This window comes from Phacochoerus africanus, chromosome 7, assembly GCF_016906955.1.
Source record: "Phacochoerus africanus isolate WHEZ1 chromosome 7, ROS_Pafr_v1, whole genome shotgun sequence".
Taxonomy (NCBI): domain Eukaryota; kingdom Metazoa; phylum Chordata; class Mammalia; order Artiodactyla; family Suidae; genus Phacochoerus; species Phacochoerus africanus.
In genome coordinates, this window is record NC_062550.1 from 80,592,862 (window position 1) to 80,598,823 (window position 5,962).

Below are 5,962 nucleotides of genomic sequence, written 5' to 3' on the forward strand. Positions count from 1 at the left end.
TAGTCCCTTCAGGCATTGGTCTCAGCTGAGAATTTGGTAAATACATTTGACCTAATGAAACCAATTATGGCTTCCTATGTAGGTTTTCCTCTTATATCTTTATAGAACTACATAAAAACATAGACTTGCTGGGTAATGGAGTTAAAGTGCTCTTGCACAATAAATTCTGCATAACCCTCTCATTCATGAAAAGGTGCTCCTTGCTAGACAGAATCTTGCTGAATTCCAGTATTGTTATTTTTGTCTAAAGTTCTGTAAATACATGCTTTAATGTTATCTTTGAGAAAACTATGTAAATAATATAGTCTACAACATAGAGACTGTAAATTCTGTGTTATATATGTGCCTAGTGCTCTGTTGGCACTCAATAAATTTTAAGTAACAAAATTGATAATCATATAGCCAAGGCATATTTTTCTTCCAAGCTTGAGACAGGATGTGACTATATACTAATGAGACTCAGTAAAACAAGCCAGACATGGAAACTCGTCTCATTACTTTATAGTCATGCCATGTATGTTTTTTTAACCATAAAATGACAATAAAAACGATTTTTAAAATGAGATTGTTTTGGATAAATGACTTCTGTGCTGACCTCAATCACTGTGATGAAAGCACTAAACACCAAAGAAGCACGTTATCACCAAAACAAGCTGCTAGGAAGCAGGTGCACAGCTACAGGACTAACCATGTGGGGCCCTTAGCAACTTTACTCATATATCATTTTGCCTAAATAGTAATAAAAGAGAAAAGGTAAAACAAGGGCCATAAGAAAACCATAAAGTGTTTGGAGAGTCCAGTCATGTGACAGTCTTCATTTGATCCATGGGCAGGGGGAAGGCAAAGTGGGAAGGGCTTTGTGGAGAAAGAAAAATGCCTTAATTAGAGACTTTAAGAGCCTGTAGATGTTTGGCAGACCTTATAGTTGTAAGGAAGAAAAGAGGTTATAGATTAACTAGTGCAGGGGTTAAACAGTAAGTAATCAAATCTATAAACATTTTCCACATACAAAAAAAAAAAAAAAAGGCACAGAAATATACATATGGAAGTCCAGGGAGGAGCAAAGTGACTTAGATGTTGCTAATCAGATAAATGGCTTGGCCACCAAGTGACGAGAAGCTAATGAGTTCCACAAAGTGCACTGTGGAACTCAAACCACATGTCTAAACCATATTTGGTTGAGAAGTTTTCAGAATCCATGGACTATACATTACTACTTCCCTAAACTCAAGAGGCAAATGTTTAGCCTTTGCTTTGAAGAGGGTTTACTGACTTGAATTATCAGATATTATGGCCTGTTCACAGTTCAACTGCCCAGAAAAGATAACACTAGCCTCATTTTCAGGCTGACCTTGTCAAAAGATTTCACTCTCACAGGGCTGTTGCCTGGGAACAAGCAACCTTCTGAGTTGTGCTTTGGAAATTGGCATGATTTGTTAGAAAAATAACTTAGTGGAAAAGGGAGATCAAAGCTGCCACAGTCCAATACACAAAGAACATCTTTATGCTATGCACAATAACTCCACTCTCTTGAACGTTTGTAGCTCTATATTTCCGGTTCCAAACAGACCATTTTATGTGATGCATGGTTATCCCCTCCTCCCCAGACTCATGGGTTTTTCTTTAGCATCTTCCAATCCTAGGTCTGAATCCTGGTTCTATCACCAAGTAGCTGTGTACCAAGGTAACTTAGTTAATACTTGATGTGTCTCAATTTTCTTATCAGTAGAACAAAAGATAACTATTAAAATTAGTTTTACAGCTCAAATAAAATAACACATAATATGTCTGACAGAGCACCTGGCACATCGAACTTAATATGCTATTACTATACTTTCAGAAAACTATGCAGTGATTAAACCTGGTAATATTTTGTGAACACTTCAAGAATTCCTGACACACAGTAGGTTGCATTGTTTGATGAATGTCTACTAGGACCCTAAAAACAAGGACAATCTTACATGCTCAGTCACAGTATCAAAAGTGGAAATAAAGTATAAGCTCAGACTAAATTAGTATTCCCTTCAGAGAGCAATTTGGCAACACTGATCCAAATTAAAAACATGTCTATCCTGAAATTTAATGTAACTTTGTATGCAAAAACAGATCCATAGAGTTAAGTCACACTGGGGTGGGGGGGGGGGAGCGGTGGCCATTAAAACATTTTTTCTAATAGCCAGAACTTGCACAAAACTTAAATGTCCATCAACAGAAGAACGTACAACCATTATAAATAGAACATGGACATTAGAATACATCACCAATTTATCAAGGGGAGTAGAGATGTAGAACAGTTTACAGAATATAATTCATGTGCTGGGGGAAAAGCTGTGAAGTATCAATTTTCAGATCCTTAATAAGCATTCTTGTAAAGGCCTTGAGAATTTTGAGGAAAACATAACTTTCTGATGGTAGTCTCAGCATAGAAAAATCAGCTTAGGAAAATACCAGTTTTACAAAAAATATGATTGAATATATGAAAATTATACTTCATAGAAGAAAACAAGATGGCAGAGTGGAACCCCTCTCATGGGGAAAAAAAAAAAATCACAACTACTAAACAACCATCAACAAAAACGAGTGGAAACTACCAAAAAAGATATTCTATACTCAAAGAAGCCATGAGACAGTATGAGGGGAGTTTTCGTGATATAATCAAATCCCATGCCTGCCATGTAGGCAACACACAAACTGGAAAATAACTATATAGTGGAGATTCTCCCACAGGAGAGTTCAGAATCCATTGTCAGGCTTCCCAGCCTGGAGGGTCTGGCTTTGGGAAGTGTCCAAAGAACATTTGGCTTCGGAGGCCAGTGGGATTTGACTGCAAGAGCTATATGGGACTGGGGGAAAACAAGAGACTCCAGTCTTGAAGGGTACACACAAGGTCTCTCATGCACAGGGATGCAGTAACACCATAGGAGCCCAAGGCAAGACCTACCTGGGGTTCCTGAGGGTCTCTTTGGAAGGCAGGAGTTGGCTGTGGCTCACTGTGGGGTCAAGGACACTGGAAAGCAGATCCCCTGGGAATAGTCATTGGCATGAAGCATACACTATGCCCCGACCCAACAGCATGCAGACTCCAGTGCTAGGATGCTTCAATACAGGGTGGGAAAATAGACTCACCCATCAGCAGTCTTCCTAAAGTTATCCTAAGCTCACAGCTGCCTTGAAACACACACTTTGATATAGCCCAGCCCAGAGGGACAAGATCAGCTTCACCCATTAGCTGTCAGGTAGGTACCAGTCCTTCCTACCACAAAGCCTAAACAAGCACCGAGACTATCTTGTGCTACCAGTGGGCACACAGGAAGCAAAAGGAATTAACAATCCTGCAGCCTGAAAATGGAGACCACAGAGGAAGTTAGACAAACTGAGACGGCAAAGATATGTTCTAAAGGAACAAGAAAAAAACAAGAACTAAGTTATGTGGAGATAGGCAGTTTACCTAAAAAAGAATACAGAGCAATAATGGTAAAGATGATCCAAGATCTCAGGGAAAAAAAAAAAAATTGAGGCACAGAATCAGAAATTACAAGAAACATTTAACAAAGAGCTACAAGAATTAAAGAACAAAGATGACAATACAATAACTGAAAAATATACAAGGAATCAATAGCAGAATAAATGAGGCAGAAGAACAAATAAGTGAGATGGAAGACAGGTTAGTGGAAATCACTGGTGGGAGAAAGAGAATAAAGAGAAAGAATAAAAAGAAATGAGGACAGTCTAAGACACCTCTGGGACAACAATAAATGCACAAACATTTGCATTATAGAGGTTCCAGAAGGAGAGAGAGGGAGCGAAAGGGCATAAGAAATTTGCAGAGATAAAAGCCAAAAACGTTCCAAACTTGGGAACGGAAATGCTGACTTAAGTTCAGGAAGTGCAGAGTCCTAGTCAGTATAAACCTAAAGAGGAACAGGACAAGACACATACTAATCAAACTGACAATAATTAAATACAAACAAAAAGCATTAAAAGCCTCCAGGAAAATGCAACGGGTTTTTGCATACAAGGGATAACATACAAGGGAATTCCCATAAGGTTATCAGCTGACTTTTCAGCAGAAACTCATCAGGCCAGAAGGGAGGGGCAACGATATAGTTAAGTGAGGAAAAGGAGAAACCTACAACCAAGAATATTCTATACAGCAGGGCTCTCATTAAGATTCAATAGAGAAATCAAAAGCTTTACAATCAAAAGCCAAGAGAATTCAGCACTACCAAAGTAGCTTTACCAAAAAGGCTAAAGGGACTTCTCTAAGCGGAAAAGAAAGGGCCACAATTAGAAACAATAAAATTACAAAAGGGAAAGCTCACTGGCAAAGGCAAAAATACAGTAAAGGTAGGAAATCACCCAAACAGAAATATGGTGTCAAAACCAGCAATAATGGGAAAAGGGTACAAATGCAGGATACTGGAAATGCTCTTGAAATTAACAGACTATATAACACCTTATGGTAACTGGAAACCTAAATTCTACAAGAGATATATACACAAAAAAGAAAAACCAATCCAAACACAACACTAAAGATAGTCATTATTAAATTATGAGAACAAAGGCAGAAGGGAAGAAAAAAGGACCTATAAAAACTAATCCAGAACAATGAACAAAATGGCAATAAGAAAGTTCATAAGGAAAATTATCTTAAATATATAAATGCATTAAATGCTTCAACTAAAAGACTGGCTGAATGGATACAAAAACAAGACATATAAATCCTGTCTATAACCCACTTCAGAGCTAGGGACACATATAGACTGAAAATGAGGGCATGGAAAAAGGTATTCCATGCAAATGGAAATCAAAAGAAAGCTGGAGTAGCATACTCATATCAGAACAAACAGACTACAAAATAAACACTGCTATGAAGCTTCCCCAGTGGTGCAGTTCAGCAGCATCTCGGGAGCACTGGGATGTGGGTTCGATCCCAGGTGCAGCACAATGTGTTGGGGATCTGGTGTTGCCGAAGCTGCACCTTAGGGCATGACTGCAGCTCTGATCTGATCCCTGGCCAGGAGCTCCATATGCTGTGGGGCACCCTGCAGAAAAATGCAACAGACAAAACATTGCAACAATAGACAAAGAATACTACATAATGATCAAAGAATCAATCCAAGAAGATTTAACAATTGTAAATATATGTGCACACAAGAGCATTACAATATATAAGGCAAATGCTAACAACCATAAAAGAAGAAATCAACAGCAACACAGTAACAGTGGGGGACTTAACTGACGTAAGTAACACACCACTTACATCAATGAAGAGATCATCCAGACAGGAAATCAACAAGGACACAGTTTCTAAATGACATATCAGAGCAGACAGAATTGATATTTACAGAACATTCCATACAAAAGTAGCAGAATATTTATTCTACCCTCCAGGGTAGGTAACATGCTGGGCAACAAACCAAGCCTCAGAAAATTTAAGAAAACTGAAATCATACCAAGCATCTTTTCTAACCACAACCCTATGAGATTAGAAAGTAACTACAAAAAAAAAAAAAAAAATCCTTAAAAAACATAACTACATGGAGGCTGAACAATATGTTACTTAACAGCCAAAGAATCACTGAAGAAATCAAAAAGAAAATAAAAAACTACCTAGAGACAAATAACAATAAAAACACAATGATACAAAGCCTAAGGGGCTCAGCAAAAGCAAATCTTACCTCAGGAAAGAAGAAAAATCTCAAACAATCTAAACTTACACCTAAAGCAACTAGAAAAAGAACAAACAAAACCCAGTTTGTGGAAGGAAATAAATTATAATGATCAGAGCAGAAATAAATGGAGACAAAGAAAACAACTGAAAAGACCAATGAAACTAAAAGCTGGTTCCTGAAAAGTTAAACAGATAAACCTTTAACCAGACTCATCAAGAACAAAAGGGAGAGCTCAAATCAATAAAATTAGAAATGAAAAAGAAGTTACAAGAGACACCACAGAAATA